We start from the raw sequence: 26926 nt of genomic DNA, 5'->3' as shown, positions 1-26926 counted from the left end.
AGGAGTGGGGACTTTCCTACATCTTTGGACCCTCCTTTGAGGCTGAAACTTGCATCTCCAAGGCAAGACTCTTCTTGAGACTTGCTTGCTCCTTGGGAGTGACCTTCTTAGGGATAACCTTCAAGGCTTTATCCTTCTGGCTAATGGCCTTCCTCCCCTACACCACAGAAAGTTTGCACCTCTAGAGAAACTTCATCTTACCCTTACCAAAGGGGCGAGATTTCTTCTTGACTTGGTCAGAGATGACTGGTTTGATGGGCAGCTTCTTTACCGCAGTGGGGCACTAGTGGGCTTTGTGACCCGCCTTTAGGCAAAGGAAGCATACAAAGGGGATGTTTTCATAAATTATTTTCTAGTTATGCACCCCTAGTTTAGAGTGAAAAGCAATGAAATCAGGCATGTCTATTCCTTCACTCACCCCAATGCATATGCGACCAAAATTTTAATGTCATTTGGAGGCAGATATTGGATCTGTTGAGAGGAGTTCCCCAAAGGTACTCGTGATACCCACAAAGATGTCCTCATTCTAGAATTCTAATGACAATTCTGGTAGTTTGACCCATACAGGAGCTTGAGCAAAGAAAGAATCATTCAGACTCATTCTGGAACACCACTTCTGAAGCACAAGGTGGAGCGACCAAAGGCCCATTGTGCTTCACATAGAATGCTGGCAAGATCTTACGAGCATGTAAAATTGAAAGACATGAAGCCTTTCACCATAGAAGTGACTGAGACCTGACCCTTGAGAGCCCATTTTTTTTTATGAACAACCTAACATCATTAATGTTCGATCTAGGTCCCAAAAATCTCCCAACCAAAGTAGTAGCCATGGCTTGAATGTTGTGATCCACTATCTCGTCCAGAATAGCAATCATGTAGGATCCTTTCTTAGAATCTAAGATAGTTTTAACAGGCAGGAAAGAGGAATTACTTGAAGGTTTTACCCCAAATAACGAAGACCATTTTGTGGTTCCTAACTTGTTTTCTATGGGAACTAAAGGAATCTTAGCTGCTTCCTTGGGATGGACACCTGGGCTCCCCTTCACACTACCTGATTGATCCCTTATGACAAGATCTGCCAGCCTTCCTTCATCTTGTTGTCCGTGTTTCAGACCAGGCACCAAAGACCCGCCATTCAAGGAGATCTCACCCTTGCAAGAATTCAAAATTTGAAAGCTCATATTCGTTTTGACATATGAGTAACTAAACACGTAGTCATATTCCTCTAAAGCATGCTGAGTAAGTAGTGTACGTTGGGCATAAGTTGTTAGTTAATGCAAGCCAAGAAGAATATACAGATAGTTAGTGTCGAGTTACTCCAGTGCCAAGCAAGTTAGTTTTTGTTGAGTGATTCACATGTTGAGCGAATAGTGGATGTTGAATGATTTAGGAGACAAGTTACAACATTGAAGAAATAATGAATGCCAAGCATCAGAGGCTTTAAGTACCAAGTAAATAGTTTTGGACATAGTAATTTGTAATGGCACAAACTTCTATGTAAACCATTTTTGGGCCAACTTAAGGATTGTTTTATGATTCTAGATGGTAAGAATGAATCTATATTAAGAATCCCTATGTAGTACATGCAACCAATCAAATTGAGGGTTGTCCTAAGCAAAAAAATAGGTAAATCACAATCATTAATTTTTACCTAACCCTTAGTCAACTAGGTCTTCTTAAGGAAGAAAAACCCTAAAGATGCAATAGGAGAAAAGAGAGAAGTTTGTATGTGTAGATAGAGAATTCATGGTGATTAAGGAGTTATGAATTGGGATATGCATTGCAAAACTATTTAGAGAGAACAGAGGAAAGCAGAGAGGACAAAATTGACATATTTGATTAGAGAGGATCAAGTATACATTTGGAAAGAGGTGATCTTTTATCTATCAAAGGAGTTGTAACTGAATGTCTCAAATAGGTGAATTAGTAAAATCTCTTAATAGAGTAGCCTTAATAGGTTTCAAGTTCTAGTAGACTTTTTTGTAAATCTCTTAACCAAGTGCTTACTTCATTGTAAGTTAAATTCCTTTAACCAAGCACACTTGTAACAGGGTGTTGAAATCATTTAATAGGGTAAGACCTAAAAATCTTTGTAAGCCTTTAATAGGGATGACCTTTCATAGGTTAGATCATATTTTATGATTAAACATTGCAACCTTCATTAGATACACTTTACAACTACAATAGTTAATATTTTTGGGTGTCATCCCCACCCCAGTTTTACCTTCTCATTGGAGGGTTTATCAGTAACCAAATATCTTGTTTCATAAATGTGTTGAATGTTTATTATTTTCATCTATAGATGACCATGCTTAGTTTGGTATTTCATTTTATATGAAAATTGTGAGATGGATATGTGGTGAGTGTTTTAGTGGATACATTTTTGAAAGGACCAATTCACTCCCCCACCAAGAGTTTAGTTTCCCTATTTTATTTCCAACATATCTTTGATTCTCCCATATCAAGTGCTCATCCTAAATCAACACATAAATCAGATACAAACCTCATTTATAGCCTACACAATATATAATAATGGTCCTTAGTGAATAGTTAATAGACATTGGACAACCTTCAAGTTGATATTAATGAAAAAAAATAACTAATCAAACAACCCTCAAATATATGTTGTGACAACTCTTCAAGACAATGTACACAAGTTATGTCAATAATATCTCCCTTTAACATTGATGAAAACACCAAATAGCACTTGACTAGCACCAAGAAACATGAACCATATTTGATTACAACACAAATCAACTTGTTCCCCTTAAGACGATTCAACCTCTCATCTTGTGCTTCTCCTACAATATGATTTTGCTATTCACCTTATATTTTGAACTTAATTCTTCTATATTGAGCCATTATGTTAGTAATAATAGTCTACACTACACAATTTAGCATTTGGGGGGGAGTGGGGGGGGGGGGTGTGTGTTGAGTCCATTTTGTGCAATAATTATAAACTTCAAACTTCTGAAAAAATAACCAATCAAGAATCAAACAATGCATAACAAGATCAAATCCAACACCATAACATAAAATATTTTTATTCTAGGAGGAAAATCTTGTTAAGGGAAAAACCTTGGTGGAGATGATACTCACAAGATCACACACTAAGATGAAAATATACTCATTTAGAAGACCTAAACCTATTAGGATTTGATACAATACATTTAGTACATCTATCCTTGTTAAAGGACCAAGACCCTATTAAAGGGTTCACAACCTTGTTAAGAGTTAATGAAAATAAAGGCTTACTACTAGAGCATACTACTTGAAGAGAGAAGATTAAACACACCTTCAAGAAGTCTCAATGTCTGAGATGAGAATATTTAATTCACCTTCAAATATTCACAAATTTAATTAATGAACTGACTAGTGAAAACATGCTTTTCTTAATAGTTCCATTGAAGTACTCTTAGGAATGATAAAATTTTCCACTCATACTACTACCAAGGTACTTGGCAATCCTTTAACTCTTCTTTGATATTCAAAATAAAGGCTCACATAGTTAATTTCATTTCATACATTCCACATATTACAACCAAGGAAATTACTTTCCTTGATACAAGTTACAAGTTCAAGAAATTAGGTCAGCATGTTAGGAGTTCCCTAATGCACAAATAATTAATTAGACCCATGCTAAGATGCAAATGAAACCTTTTATAGTTAAGTTTTTTTAATCAAATTAAATTCCACGATCCACAATTAATTCTCACCAATTCCAAGTAAAATGCTACACCATCCTTTCAACTTTCAAAAGTAATAATCCATATGCCAAATATTAGAAATCATCATAACTTCAACCATATATAGAATATCAAATCATATACTATTCCAAGTATTTTATCACCTCTTACACTTGCGAGCCTTAAGTCTATCTCACTAACAAGTTATCCCAAAATTCAAATTTTGCCTTTGGCATATTTATTTTTCATTGATCTTCAACCAAAATTCACTAAAAAATCCATTGTACCATCTTGAAATGGATGCAATATCCTTTAAGGACCTTTCAACTCCCTCTTTTTCATAATTATTTTTTTAGACCATGGATATGCCTAAGCTTGTTCCTCTTCTTTCCTTCTCTCTTCCATCTTTCTACCCTATCCTTCTAGTATATGTGTCTACTCTCTATAGCACCTAAGAACTATCCTCATGGACTAGGTTGACCTAGGTCAACCTAGTCCTCCTAGGTTGGCATAGTGCTAGATTAGGTCGACCTAGATTGACATAGTCCCTGATAGTTCTAGAGCTTAGGGCCTAAAAGTCCTAAGGGGTTTAATTAGTTTATGACCATTATCCAATCATCTTATATTGTCTCCCTACCCAAAAAATCATATATAAGGAGACTTGGAGGCTTCAATTCATATAATCAAGCAATTATTGTACTCAAGCTCTTTCTCTCTAGTGAAGATTTCTTTCTTTTTCATTAAAAAGTTCAAGCAGTCCATCCTTTTTCAATCATTCAAGAAAGGATATTTCTATATAGCATTGAAAAATCCCTTGTGAGAATTTTATCATTAAGATCTAGCATATTGTTGGCCATCCAAGAAGGAAATCCACATTGAGGTATTCATTTTCTTCTTCATTGATGCATATTCATTTCCATGGCACTATGATGGAATTATGGTAGATCTTTTTTAAAGAGTGGAGATACCCTACATTGCTAATTCAAGACCAATAACTACATTAAATACACATGGCCAAACTGAATCCTAACATTTATTTTGTTCTTTATCATCATATACATTTACATTTATCATTGAGCTATTAATTCCTTAACCTAAGGCTTAACCAAGGAAAGCCTTTATAGAACTATAATCCTCAAACCCTTCTTTTCTATGTTGGTTTGTGAATTTTGAATCAAAGGAAATAGTTAAAAATTTGCAGTTGTAGAGATTGAGACACCCTAAACCCTATTATGTATCATGGATCAAGGATGAGCATAAATTGTTGGTAAAGAGCAATGTGTTGTGAAATTCAATTTTGAAACCTATTTTGATGAAGTTTTTTGTGATATTATGCCTATGGATTGTTGTCATATTTTTTTGGGTAGATGTTGGTAGTATGATAGATATGCTACACATGATAACAGATTAAATCAATATGGTCTTTGGGTGAATGGAAGAAAGAAAGTATTGTTGCATTTTATTGAAAGTCTAGATGAGGTTAATTGTACTACTATTTGAGTTTGTGTGGTCAATGGGAAAAAAATTGAAAGAGGGTTGGAGAAGAACCAAGTTGCGGTAGTAGTGACTGAGTGATAGATACAAGCCAAGTAATAGAATATAGTAGATGTTGAGTGACAATAGAAATTAATTGTTTTAGTTGAATGCCATCAAAAATTGAAGGTTGTTGAATGAGTATAAGGATATTTTTACTGAAGATATACCTAATGGATTGCCACCACTAATGAGCATAGGACATTATATGTATCTAATTCCTAGAGCTAGTTTTTTGAACAAAGCACCATATAGATTGACACCTACAGAAAATGAAGAATTGAATACACAAGTGCAAGAGTTAATGCAAAAAGTTATAGTCAGAGAAATTTTGAGTCTGTGTGTTGTACCTACTATATTGATGCCTAAAAATAATTGAAAATGGAGAATGTGGATTGATTCCAGAGCTATTAACAAGATCACAATGAAATATAGGTTTCCTATGCCTAGGATGGATGATGTAAACAATTTTTTGAGTGGAGAAAAGTATTTTACAAAGATTAATTTGAAGAGTGGCTATAATCAAATTAGAATTAGAGAAGGTGATGAATGGAAGACTGCTTTAAAGACAAAATATGGTTCATTTGAATGGTTGGTTATGCCTTTTGGTTTGATTAATGCACCTAGTACTTTCATGAGGTTGATGAATGAAGTTGTCAAGAGATTTTTGGGTAAGTTTGTGATTTTTTATTTGGATGGTATTATGATATTCAGTAAGACCAAGGAAGAACACCTTGAGCATGTTAGACAAGTTTTTCATAGATCGAAAGAGGAAAAACTATTAACTAATTTGAAAAAGTATTACTTTATGCAAGAGGAAATTGTGTATTTTGGTTTTTTGATTTTAATCAATGGTTTGAGAATGGATCTTGAGAAGGTTAAAGCAATTTTGGAATGAACTAGACCTAATAATGTGGGTGAAGTAAGATCTATTCATGGTTTCACTAGTTTATATAGAAATTTTATAAAGAATTTATTTTCTATTTGTAATGTTATGAATAAGACAATGAGAGGAGATAAAAAGTATTTTAGGTGGGCATATGAGGTTGATAAGAGTTTTGAGCCTTTGAAACAAAAGGTTGCTAAGTTACATGTATTAGCATTGCTTGATTTCAATGAGGTATTTAAAATTGAATATGATGAAAATGGTAGGGCAATAGGAGTTGTGTTGAGTCAAGAAGGTAAACCTATTGTTTTCTTTAGTGACAAGTTGAATGATGATAAAAGGAAGTATTCTATGCATTATCAAGAGTTTTATGCTATTGTTCAAGTCTTGAAGAAGTTGAGACATTATTTGATTCCTAAGAAGTTTGTGTTCTACACTTATCATAAAGCTTTATAGTATTTGTGAAGTCAACATAAGTTGAATTAGAGATATATGAAGTGGGTTGAGTATTTGCGGAGTTCACATTATTGATCAAACATAAAAAGTGGAGTTACTAAACATTTTGTTGATGCATTAAGTAGAAGATGTTCTTTTTTCACTGAGATGAAGGTTGAAGTTCTTGGTTTTGATAAAATAAAGGAGTTTTACGATACTAAACATAATTTTCTAAGGCATGAAGATAGCATAGAGCACAAAATATACCAAATAAAATGAGTAACTATGATAAATATTTCATTCAAGAAGGTATGTTGTTCAAAGGTATTCAGTTGCGTATGAATGATTGGTTATACCTTTTGGTTTGTCTAATGCATTTATCACTTTCATGAGGTTGATGAATGAAGTTGTCAAGATATTTTTAGGTAAGTTTTTGATTGTTTATTTTGATGATATTATGATATTCAATAAGACCAAGGAAGAACATCTTGATCATGTTAGACAAGTATTGTAGAGATTGAAAGAGGAAACATAGTTAATTAATTTGAAAAAGTGTTCCTTTATGCAAGAAGAAATTGTGTATTTGGGATTTGTGATTTTAGTTGATGCTTTGGTAATGGATCTTGAGAAGGTTAAAGAAATTTTGGAATGGCCTATACATGAGAATTTGGGTGAGGTAAGTTCATTTCATGGTTTGGCTAGTTTCTATAGAAAGTTTATAAATAATTTTAGTTCTATTTGTAATGCTATTACTAAGACAATGAGAGGAGATAAAAAGGATTTTAAGTGGACACATGGGCCTGATAATATTTTTGAGGCTTTGGTGCAAAAGGTTTCTCAATTACCTCTATTGGGTTTTCCTAATTTCAATAAGTAATTACAAGTTTAATGTGATGTGAGTGGAAGTGCAATAGGAGTTGTGTTGAGTCAATAAGGTAAACTTGTTCCTCTTTTTAGTGAGAAGTTGAACAATGCAAAAAGGAATTATTTTGTGCATGATCAAGAGTTTTATGCTATTGTTCAAACCTTGAAGAAGTGAAGACATCATTTTATTCTTAAGTAGTTTGTGTTTTATACTGACCATAAAGCTTTATAGTATTTTTGAAGTCAACATGAGTTGAATAAGGGACATATGAATTGGGTTGAGTATTTGAAGAGTTTCACATTTTTGATCAAACATAAAAGTGGATTTACTAATTGAGTTTCTAATGCATTGAGTAGAAGATGTTCTTTGTTGAGTGAGATGAAGGTTAAAGTTCTTGGTTTTGATGAAATAAAAGAGTTGTATGATACTAATCTTGATTTTTCTAAGATGTGGAGAGAGTGTAGAGCACCAAATCTATCCTATCAAATGAGTAAGTATGATGAGTATTTCATTCAAGAAGGTATGTTATTCAAAGGAATTCTAATGGGTATTACAAGAATTTCTATGAGAGCTATTTTGATTAAGGAAAGTAATTGTAGTGGTTTGGCTGAACATTTTGGAATTGATAAGACATTGAGTTTGCTGAAGGATAACTATTATTGGCCATAGATGGATAAGTATGTTCACAATTTTGTAAGGAGTTGTGGAATTTATCAAGTTTCTAAAGGAGCAAGTCACAATACTAGACTATATATACCTATATTTGTTCCTTAGAAACCTTGGAGTGACATTAGTATGGGTTTTGTTCCTGGATTACCTAAGACAACAAGAGGGTATGATTCCATATTTATTATTGTGAATAGATTTTCTAAAATGGCACTTTTCATACCATGTAAGAAGACATCAAATGCTGTGCATATTGCTGATATTTTCTTCAAAGATATTGTTAGATTGCATGGATTACCAAAAAGTATTATTTCTGACAAAGATAGTAAGTTTGTTGGTTACTTTTGGAGGACTTGTGGAAGATGGATACTGAGTTCAAGTTTAGTTACAAATTCCATCCAAAGATAGATGGATAGACATAGGCTTAGGTAATTTGTTTAGATGTTTATTTTGAGATAAGATGGGTAATTGGGATATGGTATTGGAATAGGATGAGTTTTCATATAATAATTATATGAATAGGAGTATAGGAAAAACACCCTTTCATATTGTTACTAGAATGTAGCCCAAAGGAGTATCAGATTTGAGGGATGTTGCCAGTGAAGAAAAGAGAAGTTTTAAAGGGAAAGAATTTGCTAGTTTTATAAAGTGTTTGCATGAGGAAGTGAATTTGAAGTTGGAAGAAAGTAATCAGAAGTATAAGGAGATGCTGATAAGTCTAGGAGATATTAGGTTTTTGAAGTTGGTGATGAGGTAATGGTTCATTTGAAGAAAGAAAATTTTCCTATTGTAACATGCAATAAGCCAAAAATGAGGAAGTTTGGACCTTGTAAGTTCTTGAGGAAATTTGACAGTGGTAGTGCTTATGAAGTTGAGTTACCTAATGACATTGATATATCTCCTAACATTACTAATTTGTATGAGCATCACTAATGGATTTCTTTAGAATAATTGGGGGGGGTGAATTAGTTATCTATCGTCCAAATGTACAAATAATTTTTTTTAGTGCTTGATAGATTCATATCCATAAAACCATATCATGTATGCATCCATTAGAATATCCAATACCTTAACTTAGTAGGTCACTATCCTAGGTGAAAATAACTTTATAGAAATGTAAACATGAGATACCACAAACTCATTCACACAATTTGACACAAGGATTTTATGTTCAAACCCAATTTTGGAAAAACTAGTAGTAACATGCTACCCAATTTCACTCTTTTGAAGTGATACCCTGTTAAAAGCCAACCCTATTAAAGGTTACAATAAATACTGTTAAATGTGACATGGTTTACGGATTTCAATAACACTATTAGGAATGAGCTTTGTTAGATGACTTTAGAAAATTCCATTAGAATGCCACCCGATTAAAGGTTTTACAAATGACTATTAGGTCAACCTTGATCCAAAGGATTTATCTAGACGAATACAATTGTTAGAAAGTAACAACAAGACTTTATTTGATAATAAATACAACTCACTTGAAAATTGTAAATCACTAGTTTAGCCCTCCATTATTCTTGGAATTCATACTCTTCATCTTTAACAACTTGTTCACTCTTCAATTAGCCAACATCTTAAGACTTCTTGCTTTGTATGTCAATTATAGACACTTTTATTTGACCACCATATGAAGCAACACCCTAGATTTCTTGTCTTCCTTAGGTTCTATTGGATCTCAAAATTGCTTTCTCATTTTGAGCATCCATTTAAAATTTTGAATCAAGTCAAGCCTTTGAAAGCCCCATAAATGCAAATGTACCCGACTGTCAATATGAGGCCTAAAAGGTGTTCAATGTTTCTAACACCCTCCATCTAGCATGTCCACTGGTTCCATGAAGTTAAAACATCATTCTGAGCTATTTGGTGAAGTCCTATTTTGAGTGCATTTCTAATTCTCATTTTCATCCAAGTGCCAAACAATGACAGGAGGGCATGTTTGTAATCGAATATCCTGCACCCAGAATTGTGTCATGACTTGCCACTTTGGGAGTGTCTAGAATCCATACTCAAAAACCTATGTTTTAGATTTTGAGTCATTTTGAGTCTGTTTGACTAGGTTTTGAATCCCTCAAAGTTGGTCAGTTACTATTTTCATGCTTTTGCACTTAATTCCTAATTTTGGGTAGCCCTGATTGACAAACTATAACTTTTAACCAGTTGACCCAAATGAAAAAATTCCTTTTGTATCATATTCTAGGGGTTAGAGAATTTAAATGTTCTAGATTTGAACTTATGACGAATCTATTTGATCACTTTTCAAATGCAATTCTATTTGCAATTTCTAAAAGTTTCATTGGTAACCAAAAGTGCAGATTGATTGGAAGCCCTATTTGTAACGTTATATCTCCTGACCCGTGATTGGTCAAGTCAAATGGTTTATTCCCCTGTATTTTCCTATGGAAATACTTTAAGTGTACCAGTTTGCAAGTCATGAAAAATCTATTTGCACACTTTTCCAGGTCAATTCTATTTGCCAAAATCACTTTTTAGTCAGTGTTCCTAGTTGCAAATTTCTGAGTAGCCTACTTTGAACGTCCGCCATTTGCATCCTGTTATTTTCATGAGCCCAAATCCCAGATATATACTCACCTCCTGATAGAGTACCAATGCCCCATATTTCATTAACCCATGTGCTCATTTGCCCAATTTTCAAAGCAAAATTCGAACCCAATTTATGGTATTTTGACATGTTTTTGTGCAAGTAATTCTGAAAGGGAAACTTTGACGGTCAATATCTTTTGACCTCAAATTTTTCATGAGACAAAATTTGACAAGATAGAAGTGTGTAGAGCAAACATTCAATGGGTCAGTTTTCAGAACCTGGTCAGGTGTTTGGATCAATTTTTAAGGCTAGTCGACAGACCTCCTGACATGAAATCCATAGTTTGCAGATAAGTGATATAAAAGTTTTCAACATTGTTTTCAATAGTCGAATTGGACTCCAGTCAATATCAACTGTTCTATGGATCATTTTGTGACATTAGTTGTTTGAGTTCAAAATTTTTTTTAGTCAAACCCATTTTTGGGGTTCGACTAATTGCATTAAATTCATAAAATGAGGAAGGCAGGCAACCCTTTTGGAATACCATACATAAGGTTCTTGGAGTAAGAACAGTTTCTTTGTTTGGATGATGTGTTTTATTAGACAGTTTGGAAAATCTTTTTTAAAGGCCGATTACTTGGTTTTGGAGAATGGGGTTTATAACATGCATCTATGTGGGTTTTGTGATTTCTTTTATGCTATTTAATGTGAGGGATCTCCATGTTGTGCTATAACATAGGCTAAGCATTAGAAGTTTCATTGAAAGATTGAAGTCGTTATATGTGCAAAGAAAGTAGAACAGGAGGGATTTGGAGGGCACATGCATGGTTTTTAATATAACTGCACCAACATATATGCATGAAATCTCAAGGTTTAGAGAAATCTCAAATGCATAGGAACCCATTTGCCAGTAAGAAAATGGTCTTTTAGTGAGAGTTTCCATCATGTTTTTAAATGTTGATTTGCTGGGCTCAAACACAAACTTTTTGACATTGAAATATAGAAAGCAATCCATGACAGCATTTGAAATAGGCATCTTGCATGTTGAAAAGATTATCAATGTTGTCAAAGACTAATGTTGGCATCTAGGTATAGCATACCGCTCAACTCTAGCTCTTCGAGTTGTGAGAGTAGATGCAAAAGAGTGAGGAATAGTCAAGAAGAATTGACCCACAAAAAAACATGGAACAAGTAAGTTATATAATGTTTTAGTGGATAACTCAACCGCTAAACATACCCCAAAGTCCTCCTAAGAAAAAAAATAGGGGTCAATAATAGATGACTCATTATATGATGAGGAGGCTGTTGTTTTAGGAAAAAGATGCCTTGTTAAAAAGGGGACAGCATAGGAAGAGGAGGCGCTATGATTAAAAGGAGGCGGGCACGTTTTTGAAACCAGTCAGAGGCCATGCCATCAAAGAGTAATCCACAGCAAAAAGGGGACATAAAATGTTTTGAAGGAAAGAACTCGCATCCAAGCATTAAACGATAGGCCTCAGTCCATGCCATCTACAAGTAGAGAGCACACACTTTTGAAAGGATGACTCATGCCTCAAAAGAAGAGGAGGTAGCATGAGGAAAACAAGCAGCTGGTATTAAAAAGAAGCTCACGCCTTGAGATCTGTTGGGGAAGCTACGTGTTGTAGCAGCAGGCTATAAGAAGTTAAAAAAGAGTACTTTATAGAAAATAAGAAGCCTCCATGTTGACTAGAGAAGTCACAGCAAATAGAAAAGGTAATCTAGGCAACATTGATAAAAGAGGAAGCTTATGCAAATTTCAAAAGAAACCTGCAGAGTATCATCAAAAGAGGCAGATCATGCACAGAGAAGCCTATACATTCGAAAGCTCACACATAAAAAAAGGGGAACACCCACATGAGTAGAGGGATTGGTCAGTGATAAAGAAAATGGGCATCTATGCCAATTGGGAGCAGAGGACCCCATGATTTGAAGAAGGAAGCCATCCTCTATAAAACAAGCACAGTCAAAGCAAGTTTCCACGCTGTCAAACAAATGAGGAGACCAAACACGTTGAAACAAACCTAGCGCTGATTCTCCACCAAAGTAAAGGGAAAGACTATGAAATGGTTTTATCCCACATTGGGTGGGTAACTTAGAAATTAGTTTTTTAAATACCATTTCAAGCATATAACATAACGTCTTCAAGACAAGTGCTTTTGAAGTGCTAGTTGCATGTGGGGCCCTATGCCCATGTGGTCGATGTGGAAGTGATGTCAGCCAAAGGGGACTAAGCATAGTTTTACACAAAGATGCCAACACACTGATGTGGCAATGGAGCTCAGGATGACGACACGTGGATTGATCCAAGGGTGGGCACACACCCACATTTCCTAAATGCTTGTTGGATAAAGAATGCAGGAATGCGAGTAACTGCCATGTGGAAGAGTGGGTCCCACACGCAAGGATATGTTGCCAAATGGGCAGAGCAACATGGGAGCATAGGATGTTGCCACATGGTAGATCCTGCAATGAGCACAAAATTGCAATATGAAGATGCACACTAGATAAAAAATGTGGGAACGCATAATCGTGACATGTGGTAGTGTGCCCAAATCCAGGTGCAACATGATGATGACAAGTGGCACGATTGGGCTATGGGTGCATGCTCACAAAAAGAAGTTGCAAGGCTGATAAGTCTTACGGGAATGTGGGCAAGTGACATGTGTCACCAGGCCTGAAAGATGGTGATGTGGTGACCAGAGCAGAGGTGGACGAATCCCATATTGCCACGTGGCAAAAATGCTTGGTCAACAAAAGTTTGACCTAGATGGAGGCATAAAGGGAGAAATAAAATGGTTTTAAAATTTTTATTTTAAAATTGATTTCAAAAGGATACATGCAAGTTCATTTTAAGTTTAAAAAGGGTTTAAATGTAAAGTTTGAACTTTAAGAAGATTTAAAATTTTTGAAAATTTTAAAATCCAAAGAAGTTGCAGACAAACTTGGTTTTCTACCAAAAGGGTATTTTTCAAATCAAGATTTAAGAGGTTCTTGGTAAGAAAAATAAGTGATGTTATATACCGCCAGAATCATGAGAAGATGAACTTTCTGATTCCAAGGTTAGTTTTTGCACAGGAATCTGTATGTTCGAGTAGTACCAAGTTTTCTCCCAAGTTCCCAGATTGTAACCAATTTCAGGTATCAGAGTTCAAAATTTTTTTCTAGCATGGAAATGACCTAGATATGCATAAAAGATAGTAAAATGCAATTGGGGTCGAATGGAGCTAATTTCAAATCAGTTAAAGTTTGATTCCTTCAGCATTTCATGAAGATATCATATATTTTGGTGATTCAAAGAATTTCATCATTGAACATAGATATTTTCCAATTAGTTATAATGTAATGATGAAATAGAAAATTAGATCAGATGGGTAAAAGGATGAAAGAGGTTTTCAGTTGCATAAGATGGGATTCCAAGTGGACACTTGTCATCTTCAGTTTCAATCTAGGAATTCATCTCCTTGCTATATTATTCTTTTTTTCTTCCATTTGAGAGGTTCCATTAGTTGGTCCCAGTTGAGGGTTCCAATTTTTTGTCACTGAGAGACCATTCATGGTTCCAATCTTGAGTTCTCTCAGATCTGTGATACCATTCTTTAGCATTTTTCTCTTATGTGAACAACAGTAGTGCAGATAATATAGATAGTTCTGAGATGTTAGGTTGTTTCATGTTTTGATTTCATGCACCTGACTGTATATTTTCAAGGAAATGAATATATATGAACAGTAATTTGACTAGTTTCATTCTGGTTCTTGTCTTCTGTCTCAGTAATTTGTAGTCTTATGTGGTCTTGGAACAAAGAGCTGAGATCCATTTGCTTCCCCTTCAGGTTGTATGTCTGATATATTTTGTTGTTGGAACAAAGTGCCAAGTAAATGCTTAATGTGTTTGACAGGGTTACTGGTTATGTTGAGAAGGATATTTTTTGAGAATGAGATCTAAATGATCATTGATGTCTAAATCATGAGGTGATTAGATAGATATGATGTCTAGGTATATAGAATATATCCTAATGTCACAGATATATGTTTTCAATTCATGGAATTACCCAATGGATTAGGCACTGATAAGAGATAGGATCATTAAGTTTTGCTGCATGTTTGAGGATTTTTTGAACATCAACATCAATAATCAACGCTTTTCCCTTTCATGTTGAAGATCTATAATAGAATGTCCTCACTCAGCTTGTGAGATTCCTAGATCTGCATTTAGCTATTGTGGATTGATGATTATTTCATGAGCTATCAGGATAAATAAGGGTTTTATCTACTTCATAATAGATTTAGTGTATGCTTTTACAACTGGTACCATATAAAGAATCTATAGGTCCACCTGCATAGGTTTTGCAGAGCCTAAAGAAGAAGAAGGGTCATGCCTTATAGTTGGCCTGGTGTCTGAATGGGCATGTTGAAAATGGGAGTTAGCTGCCCCTAGATGTGTTTTGTTCTCATCAAGGTAATTGGAAACTGATAACGTTTTCAAACACCAACAAAATGGCAACTCTACTGGGGAGATAAGATGGCAATCCATTTTGTTGAAAGGATAAGAGTCTCTAGTGTTCATTGAAAATTTTAGTCCTACTCTCAGTTGGGTTTTGCCCATCCGAGTCACCAACAAAATGGTGACTCTACTGGGGACTGTATTGAATCAGATTTAAGACAAACCTTGAGAATTTGAAAGAAGAGATTCAATACAGCAGAAGAAGTGCATAAAGGATTTGCAGCAGTAGGTTATCTGATGTGTTTTCTAGGTCTCTTACTCAAATATCATGCACCCCAGTAAGTTTTATCCCTGGACAACAATATGCTGTAAAATTGGATGAAAATTGTGTGCTATGATTTTTATAGGTCTATCTTCAATCAATTTAGTTTGCAAGTGTTGTTGAGAAAGTCCAGAGTCAAGAATTCATTTATAAAGTGTAAATTCTTTTCAAGATGTCAGTGATCTGCAAGTTTCCTACATTCAAGGTCTAGTTCAGATTTGTCAAAAGACAAATTATGTTTTATTTCTCACAAAGTGTGAGTGGTGACTCTCAAATCTCTATACTAGTTTGTTCCTAGTTGATTTCATTGCAAAATTTTGAAGGATTTTCAATTGTATGGGCAGATCTGAAATTTTTGATAGATCTTAAAAAGGAAGTTTTAAATTCTTGATAAGTTTTAAAGTGTTTTTTGCAATCTATTGTTATAAAGAATTGAAATGTAAAAGTAGATCACAGAAGTGATTATTTTATTCCTCTTGTAAAGAGGTGGCGGCTCTACAAAGTTTGATCAGTGGTGTGAAGGAATTCTAGTCTTGCACCTGTGCCAAATTAGCAGATCAAAGTTCAGCATCAGCACTGGAGGTATTTTGATTTTCATGCTTCTTTTCATGGAAGTCAAGTGTTTAAAAAAGTTTCCTCTTTTCAGTGATTTTCACCACTAGAAAGAAGAGGTAGAATTTTTTTTTTATAATGGAGTCAGATCTGGAGTCAAATCTTAGATCTGAGATTAGTTTGCCAAATTCTAAGAGTTTGAAAATTGTCAATAATAACATTTCTATGTTGAATAGACTAGTTTATCAAAGGATTGTCAATCTTATAAGAATTGAGGTAGGAAGGACTCAAGGTTTAAGTGCTGAAAAATTTTATTTAAGGCTTAAATCAGTAATTAGTAAGATGCCTTTTCATTGTAGAGCTGATGAATCTTCCCTGCTAAATGTTTTCCTTGATGTTCTAGTGCTTGATTCAGTCAATTGGCCAACATCTATAAGGTTACAAATAATTTTGCAAATTGAAAAATTCATTGAGGAGATGGAAAGTGGTGATTATAGATTTCATGATATGTCTTCTAATGATAATGAGTTTGCTGAAAGCTAGGGTAGTAATGAATACAATGAGTCTGTAGAGCAAGATAATCTATCTTCCAAATGTGAAGAGGTGGATTCAGATGTTAATGAATCAGGTAATAGCAATCAACATGAAAAGGATGGATATAAAAGAGAAGATAAATTTTGTTACAGTACATATGAAGTTGAAGAAAGTTGTAACAATAGTAGATCTAGTGATTGCCATGATAAGAAAGAATATTGTGATAATGTTGATTTTCCATATTATTACACTAAGGATCCTGTTGTTGTAAGTTCTTCATGTTGCCCAGATGACAATCATAGCCATGAGAAGATTTGTGAGGTAGTCTTCTTGAGTTCTAATGAAATATCTATTTTGTTGGCTCGTGAGTTTGAAAAGCACATAAGTATTTCTAAGGATCTTCATATGTTCTCTCATAATACTTTCTCATTTAGTCAAATCAATTCGCCAAAGTTTGATCTGGAAAATGAGGTAGAATCTGAACAATCTTTGATAGACTTTGGAGTTGTATATAAAAAAACCTCAAATTTCTTTGCACATGAGGATTTTTTGAATGTTGATTATGTTAATGAAGGGAAGGTTAAGGTTGTTTCAGATTCTTTTTATGTTGATCTTGCTGAACATTGTTTCGATGTTTCATATGGTGAAGTGGAAAATAGTGAGTGTTGTCAATCCAATTATAGATTTTCTTTATATGTTGATAGGTCTTGTAAAGACGAGTTCAAGGTTTATTCTGACATTCAGTTTGATGAAGAAAATGATAATGATCAGCATAGTTTGGATCAACACTTTCAGAATGAATTTTCATTTATGGTGACTAATCAATGTTTTGAGTGTGAAGAGGTTTCAGTGAAGGAAAAATCTGATTTAGTGAATGATATGACTATGAGTAGGCAACAATCAGATTATGCATATTCTTCACATCAAGAGACACAAGGTGAGTTGCAAGTTTTTGGTACATGCAACTTGGTGAATGATGTAGAATATGAAGTCTTTGTGTTTTCGATCAATGTGCATGAATCATTGTTGGATTTTGATTCTGAGTCCAGTTTGTATAATTATGAGCATGCTGAGTTGTTCTCTCATAATGAGCATGAAGTAAAGGGTAATTCTGATATATGTATGCATTATGGGGATGAAAGTGTGAATTCTATTTTGTCGAGTGTTTTACTTCAAGGTGCTAATCTAATTGGTGGAATTGATGGAAGAGATAGTTCCAGTTTGCCTCAGGAGGATGTAAATGAAAATCAAGTGTATGATAGAGGTAAGAAGTTCTGAAACTTTTGGTGGCCCAGGGCCATCGCTTGTACATAGTAGTGTAGTCTTTCCCTGCTTTCAATAAAGTTGTTCAAGAAAGTTTTGTTGTTTAGGAGAGTTTTGAAGTTTTGGAATGGTTTGCTTCTACCAGAGATCTAAAATATTTCCATGTCCACAAGGGGCATGCATCCCTAAACAGAGCCACTATTGGAGCTCAAATTATTTTTCTTATTTTGAGCGTCCATTTAAAATTTTGAATCAAGTCAAGCCTTTGAAAGCCCCATAAATGCAAATGTACCTAGCTGTCAGTATGAGGCCTAAAAGGTGTTCAATGTTTCTAACACCCTCCATCTAGCATGTCCACCAATTCCATGAAGTTGAAATATCATTCCGAGCTATTTGGTGAAGTCCTGTTTTGAGTGCATTTCTAATTTGTATTTTCATCCAAGTGCCAAACAGTGACAGGAGGGCATGTTTGTAATCGAATATCCTACATCAAAAATTGCATCATGACTTGCCACTTTGGGATTATCTAGAATCCATACCCAAAAACTTATGTTTCAAATTTTGAGTCATTTTGAGTCTGTTTGACTATGTTTTGAATCCCTCAAAGTTGGTCAATTACTGTTTTCACGCTTTTGCACTTAATTCCTAATTCTGGGTAGCCCTATTTGACAAACTATAGCTTTTGACCAGTTGAACCAAATGAAAAAATTCCTTTTATATCATATTCTAGGGGTTAAAGACTTTAAATGTTCCAGATTTGAACTTATGATGAATCCGTTTGATCAGTTTTCAAATGCGATTCCATTTGCAATTTCTAAAAGTTTCACTGGTAACCAGAAGTGTAGATTGATTGGAAGCCCTATTTGTGATGTTATATCTCCTGACCCGTGATTGGTCAAGTCAAATTCTTTGTTCCCCTAGACTGTCCTATGGAAATAATTTAAGTGTGCTAGTTTGCAAGTCATGACGAATCCATTTGCGCACTTTTCCAGGTCAATTCTGTTTGCCAAAATCACTTTTTAGTTAGTGTTCCTAGTTGCAAATTTCTGAGTAGCCTACTTTGAACATCCCCCATTTGCATCATGTTATTCGTCATGAGCCCAAATCACAGATATATACTCACCTCATGATAGAGTACCAATGCCCCATATTTCATTTCCCCATGTGCTCATTTGCCCAATTTTCAAAGCCAAATCTGAACCTAGTTTATGGTATTTTGACATGTTTTGTGTAGGTAATTCTAAAAGGGAAACTTGTACATTCAATATCTTTTGACCTCGAATTTGTCATGAGATGAAATTTGACAAGATAGAAGTGTGCAAAGCAAAGAGTTAGTGGGTCAGTTTTCAAAGCCTAGTCAGGTGTTTGGATCAGTTTTTAAGGTCAGTCGACAAACCTCCTGACATGAAATTCACAATTTGTAGATAAGTGATATACAAGTTTTCAACATTGTTTTCAATAGTCGAATTGGACTCCAGTCAATATCAGCTATTCTATGGATCATTTTGTGACATCAGTTGTTTGAGTTCAAAATTTTTTTTAGTCAGACCCATTTTTGGGGTCCAACTAATTGCATTGAATTTATAAAATGAGGAAGGCAGAAAACCTTTGTGGAATACCATTCAGAAGGTTCTTGGAGTAAGAACAGTTTCTTTGTTTGGATGATGTGTTTTATTAGACAGTTTGGAAAATCTTTTTCAAAGGCTGATTACTTGGTTTTGGAGAATGGTGTTTATAACATGCATCTGTATGGGTTTTGTTATTGCTTTTATGCTATTTAATGTGAGGGATCTCCATGTTGTGCTATAACATAGGCTAAGCATTAGAAGTTTCATTGAAAGATTGAAGACATTATATGTGCAAAGAAAGTAGAACAGGAGGGATTTGGGGGGCACATGTGAGGTTTTTAATATAACTGCACCAACATATATGCATGAAATCTTGAGGTTCAAAGAAATCTCAAATGCATAGGAACCCATTTTCCAGTAAGAAAATGGTCTTTTAGTGAGAGTTTCCATCGTGTTTTTAAATGTTGATTTGCTAGGCTAAAATGCAAACTTTCTGGCATTGAAATACAAAAAGCAATCCATGACAGCATTTGAAATAGGCATCTTGCATGTTGAAAAGATTATCAATGTTGTCAAAGACTAATGTTGGCATCTAGGTATAGCATACCACTCAACTCTAGCTCTCCGAGTTGTGATAGTAGATGCAAAAGAGTGAGGAATAGTCAAGAAGAATTGACCCACGAAAAAACATGGAACAAGTAAGTTATATAATGTTTTAGTGGATAACTCAACCGCTAAACCTACCCCAAAGTCCTCCTAAGAAAAAAAATAGGGGTCAATAACAGATGACTCATTATATGATGAGAAAGCTGTCGTTTTAGGAAAAATATGCCTTGTTAAAAATGGAATAGCATAGGAAGAGGAGGCACTATGATTAAAAGGAGGCAAACACATTTTTGAAACTAGTAAGGGGCCACGCCATCAAAGAGTAATCTAGAGCAAAAAGGGGACATAAAACATTTTGAAGGAAAGAATTCGCATCCAAGCATTGAAGGGCAGGCCTTAGTCCACACCATCTACAAGTAGAGAGCACATGCTTTTAAAAGGATGATTCACGCCTCAAAAGAAGAGGAGGTAGCATGAGCAAAACAAACAGCTGGTATTAAAAGGAAGCTCACGCCTTAAGATCTACTGGGGAAGCCGTGTGTTGTAGCAACAGGCTATAAGAAGTTAAAAAAGAGTACTTCATAGAAAACAAGAAGCCTCCATGTTGACTAGAGAAGTCACAACAAATAGGAAAGGTAATCTAGGCAATAATGATCAAAGAGGAAGCTTACACAAATGTCAAAAGAAACCTGCTGAGTATCATAAAAAGAGGTAGATCATGCATAGAGAAGCCTATGCATTTGAAAGATCACACATAAAAAAAGGGGAACACCCACATGAGAAAAGGGATTGGTTAGTGATAAAGAAAATGGGCATCTACGCTAATTGGGAGCAGAGGACCCCATGATTTGAAGAAGGAAGTCATCCTCTATAAAAAAAGCATAGTCAAAGCAAGTTTCCATGCTGTCAAACAAATGAGGAGACTAGACACGTTGAAACAAACCCAGCGCTGATTCTCCACCAAAGTAAAGGGAAATACTATGAAATGGTTTTATCCCACATTGGGTGGTTAACTTAGAAATTAGTTTTTTAAATACCACTTCAAGCATATAACATAACATCTTCAAGACAAGCACTTTTGAAGTGCTAGTTGCATGTTGGGCCCTACGCCCATGTGGTCGATGTGGAAGTGATGTCAGTCGGAGGGGACTAAGCATAGTTTTACACAAAGATGTCGGCATGCTGATGTGGCGATGGAGTTTAGGATGATGACACGTGGATTGATTCTAGGGTGGGCACACACCCGCATTTCCTAAATGGTCATTGGATAAAGAATGGGAGAATGCAAGTAATTGCCATGTGGTAGAGCGGGTCCCGCACACAAGGAGATGTCACCAAATGGGCAGAGCAACATGGGAGCACAGGATGCTGCCACGTGGAAAATCTTGTGGTCAGCACAAAACTGATATATGAAGATGCAAACTAGATTAAAAATGTGGGAATGCATAATCGCGACATGTGGCAGTGCGCCTAGACCTAGGTGCAACACGATGATGACAAGTGGAACGATTGGGCGGTGGGCGCACACCCGCAAAAAGAAGTTGCAAGGTCGATAAGTCTTGTGAGAATGCGGGCAAGTGAAATGTGTCACTAGGCTCGAAAGATGGTGATGTGGTGACCAGAGCAGAGGTGGACGAATCTCGGATTGCCACGTGGCAAAAATGCTTGGTCAATAGAAGTTTGACCTAGATGGAGGCATAAAGGGAGAAATAAAATGGTTTTAACATTTTTATTTTAAAATTACTTTCACAAGGATATGTGCAAGTTCATTTTAAATTTAAAAAGGTCTTAAATGTAAAGTTTGAACTTTAAGAAGATTTAAAATTTTTGAAAATTTTAAAATTAAAAGACGTTGCAGATAGACCTGGTTTTCTACCAAAAGGGGATTTTTCAAATCAAGATTTAAGAGGTTCCTGGTAAGCAAAATAGGTGATGTTATATACCGTTGAAATTGTGAGAAGACAAACTTTTTGATTCCAAGGTTAGTTTTTGCACAGGAATTCGTCTGTTTGAGCAGTACCAGGTTTTCTTCTAGGTTCCCAGATTGTAACCAATTTCAGGTATTAGAGTTCAAAATTGTTTTCTAGCATGAAAATGACCTGGATATGCATAAAAGATAGTAAAATGCAGTTGGGGTCGAATGGAACTAATTTTAAATCAATTAAAGTTTGATTCCTTTAGCATTTCATGAAGATATCAGATATTTTGGTGATTCAAAGAATTTCATCATTAAATAGAGATATTTCCCAATTAGTTACAATGTAATGATGAAACAAAAAATTAGTTCAATGGGTAAAAGGATGAAAGAGGTTTTCAATTGCACAAGATGGGATTCCAAATGGACACTTGTTGTCTTCAATTTCAATCCGAGAATTCATCTCCTTGCTATATTATTCTTTCTTTCTTCCATTTGAGAGGTTCCAGTAGTTGGTCCCAGTTGAGGGTTCCAGTTTTTTGTAACTGAGAGACCATTCATGGTTCCAATCTTGAGTTCTCTCAAATCTGTGATACCATTCTTCAGCATTTTTCTCTTATGTGAACAATAGTAGTGCAGATAATATAGATAGTTCTGAGATGTTAGGTTGTTTCATGTTTTGATTTCATGCACTTGAATGTATATTTTCAAGGAAATGAATATATATGAACAATAATTTCACTAGTTTCATTCTAGTTCTTGTCTCCTGTATCAGTAATCTGTCATCTTATGTGGTCTTGGAACAAATAGCTGAGATCCATTTGCTTCCCCTTCAAGTTGTATGTCTGATATATTTTGCTGTTGGAACAAAGTGCCAAGTAAATGCTTAATGTGTTTGATAGGGTTACTGGTTATGTTGAGAAGGATATTTTGTGAGAATGAGATTTTAATGAACACTAATGTCTGAATCAGAAGGTGATTAGATTGATCTGATGTCTAGGTATATGGAATATATCCTGATGTCATAGATATATGTTTTCAATTCATGGAATTACCCAATGGATTAGGCACTGATAAGAGATAGGATCATTAAGTTTTTCTGCATGTTTGAGGAATTTTTGAACATCAACATCAATAATCAACACTTTTCCCTTTCATGTTGAAGAGCTATAATAGAATGTCCTCACTCAGCTTGTGAGATTTCTAGATTTGCATTTAGCTACTATAGATTGATGATTATTTCATGAGTTATCAAGAGAAATAAGGGTTTTATTTGCTTCATAATAGATTCAGTGTATGCTTGACAACTGGTAACATATAAAGAATCTATAGGTCCAACTGCCTAGGTTTTGCAGAGCCTAAAGAAGAAGAAGGGTCATGCCTTATAGTTGTCCTAGTATCTGAATGGGCATGTTGAAAATGGGAGTTAGCTACCCCTAGATGTGTTTTGTTCTAATTAGGGTAATTGAAAGTTGGTAATGTTTTCAAACACCAGCAGGTTCTCACACATGACAATCTCTACTTCTGGCCTACTAGTTCTATAAATAGAGAATTTAGGTATATTTCCATTTAACCAAAATCATTCATTTTAGTGTTAAGTAGGATCCAATGAATCTACCCACTTTTCATTTTAGTACCTTCTACAAACTTCTCTTATAATCTTCCTTGAATTTTCCTCAAAATGGTTTGTCCTAAATTTTGTGCCACCAACTCATCATACTTATCTTCCACATGCTTCACACAATTCAATAAATCAAATTAGTGAGCCCAAATTTGTCAAATCTTTCATTTAACACTTTTTTTTGTCACTCGACATCTACATTATTCACTTGGTAATAAAAATCTTATGATGCTTAGCCAACACTAGTTTACCTGGCATCAACTATGTTTTCTTAGCTCAGTCACTGCTATCATTTCCCTAATGCTCAACACTAACTAAATTTCATTAAAACTTGACACATACTAACTTTCTACTCGGCCTGAACTAGGTTTTCTTGGCTTATACTATTTGTTCGGCTAGGCTTGGTAGACATTGTTTAAGAAAATACTTCTTCTTGGCTTAGGTTTAGTAATCATTTAATTTAGCCTTAAGTATATCAACAATTCATGATTTCACCAATGTCATTCTTATTCTTAGTGCTTCTTTTATACACCAAATAACTCAACCTTTCTATATGTACTCTTGTTATCTTATGTTTTAAAATCCTTTTCATCAATCAAACAAATGATAACATTCAGAACAAAAACTAGTTGTCTTATCAACAAGCAGTAGGTTTTCCATCATTGACAAAATAATTATTATTCCATGATATGTTTTGTTGGTTTTTTAAATGTTACGGGTTTCAAATTACCCTAATGAGAACAAGACACATCAAGGGGCAACTAACTCCCATCTTCAACATGTCATTTTAGATACCAGGCCAACTATAAGGCTTGATCCTTCTTCCACTTCAGGCTTTGCAAAACCTAGGTGGGTGAACCTCTTAAGATCTAATTATGTGACCAGTGCAATGAGCATAATTAGGATCTAGAATAAGAGATGAAACCCCTAAATCTTCTATACTTAACCAAGAAATCACAAGCATGAAACAACTAATAGCACAACTCATGAAATTGGTAAGCTAAGTGAGGGTTAAGCTTTGAATAACTTTCAACATAAAAGGGAAAATTGATTTAATATGTTGATATTAGCAAAACCTAAGTATGAGCAACAAAACCTAATGATCCTATCTCTGATCAGTGCCTTATCTATTGGGAAATTACATGAATTATAACCATACATCTCCTAGAAATCTCTGACATAACTCCTACATTAAGATCCCTAATCTATCTTTCGCCTTGTGAATAGACATCTGCTTCAAAATGAATCTCATACTAAGACCATCCCATCACGAAATTTGCAAACCCTATGATAAATATCAAACAATTACATGGATCTTTGTTCCACAAGCAAGACATTTCAACCACATGCATTTTTAAGCAAGATGCAACCTAGTTTATGCTCTTCATTAAAAAACTAGAAAAGATTACAAATCCATGAGCAAGAAACAAGATTCAGATTTAAATTAAAACCCCTTTGTTGTCCTTTATTCATTCTCCTTGAAAATGAACACATGAAAGATGTATAGAAATACTTCACAGATCACCTAACAAACAAGAACTATTTGCATAAAACTTAAACTGCTCAATACAAGAAAGAATGTTGGGTGTGTGGCTTTCATAGGCTCAGCAAAGCTCCTAGAACTGAAAATTGAAAACCAACCAACAACCTTTACAAAAGAGAACAATAAAGAACAGATAGCAAGGAAGAAATTCCTAGACTTGATTAAAAGATGACAAGTGTCCCCTCAAAATTTGTTCCCAAGAAGCTGAATGACCTCTCTCTACCTTCTCCCATCAACTACTAATCATATCCTTTTTGTTTTTGTCTTTCCAAATGCAAAGTATCTTAGAAAAAGACAAAAAAATGATAACTGAACCCAGATATATGCCAATTTGATCAATTTGAAGCCAAAACATAATAAAGCCTCAAAATAATTAGATACCAAGGTCATTGAACATGTATAAGGTGTTTTTTCACTGAATTTTGCAACTAACAACTCAAAAAACCTGATAAAACATGCAAATCACTCTGAGAAACAAAACCTCCTATAGCATGCACTAATGATGATATGTGCAAGAACCAACTTCAAAAATGGCTAGCTTGTCTTTTGCCAATTCCACAGTATGTTGGAGTTTATATTTTGAGTAAAAATTGGGCCTCTAGCATGCATTTGAAGATTAGGCTCCCATCTCCAGTTTTACACATTTAAATGCAATTTTTTTTGAATTTTTTTATAAAAACTATATAGTATAAACTATAGAGTTTTACATTTATTTCGTTGATTTTTTCAAATACACGCCCATTTCACTAATTTTAATAAAAACAAAAATATTTTATCAATGTTTTGACTCTTCCCTCAGTTCACCTGATGTGTGCCATGTGGCACCATATCCTAATTTTTTCCATGTCACCCACTAATAGGGGTCACCACATCAGCATCAGCTTGGACCCATTGCCATGTGGCACCTGGGTGCATGCCCACATAATTTATCCTTCAATCAACCTCCCCAAGTGGGGAAGGGCCCACCATAGGATGTGCCAAGTGACACAATCCTATGCATCCTACCTCTAATCTTGCCACATCATCATGTGCACATATTTGTTCAAAATTAAGTATTTATTGCCTCCAGCTGGCCGTTAATAGGCCCCACGTGCGAGCTTGGATTCCAAAAGCCTCTTGTCTTAAAGATGTTACATGTAGTGTGTGCTTTCATATTTTAAGAACTAAAAGCTTCATCACCCACCCAATGTGTGTTTTTTAGTGTGGAGCCTGATCAGTCCCCAAGTGGGAGATTGTTAGATTGTGGTGACTAATAAGGAAAGTACTGTACATACTTCATAAATTTTTTGGGCCCTATTTTATTAGGATTTTAGGCTAACATGTAATTATTAATTATAACCCTAAAGTAGTTAAAATACTTTTATAAAAGGGCTTAGGGTTAGGGATTGTTTAAAATAAGGTGTGATGCAAAATTGGTTCTTGTGGCAATATTGAGCTATAAGGGATTATGTATTGTAATTAGGTTGTAATCACTGGATCATAAAAATATTGGACTTTTTGTTTGGTGGACGTAGCCCAAGGATTGGGTGAACCACATTAAATCTTGGTGCCTTATGATCTTTTCTATGTGATCTATTATTTTCTGTTATTGGTCATATTTTCATGTAATTGTTATTTATGTCTGTGGTTTAATCCTAACAATGTGGGATTAAAAATTTGTCCTCTTATTTTGTTGTGCCTTCTCTTTCTGCATTATGTGTGTCATTTTTTGCCTATGGATGCTTGTTCTATTCATATGCTTTCTGAAGTTTTCTTCGTCTTTGCTTTATTTCCAAATACCCAAGTATATTGTTTAGCCTGTTCGACAAGCGTTGCTAACTCATTTTTGCCAAAATAAAATATTAGAAAATTTCCCAATTTCTTAACCCCCATTTCTTCTTTATCAGTTGTGGATGTTGGTGGAAAGGGGGGTACATATTGT

Source organism: Cupressus sempervirens, chromosome 3, assembly GCF_028749045.1.
Source record: "Cupressus sempervirens isolate cs-2001-9-10 chromosome 3, ASM2874904v1, whole genome shotgun sequence".
NCBI lineage: Eukaryota > Viridiplantae > Streptophyta > Pinopsida > Cupressales > Cupressaceae > Cupressus > Cupressus sempervirens.
Note: the sequence above shows the minus strand (reverse complement) of the source record.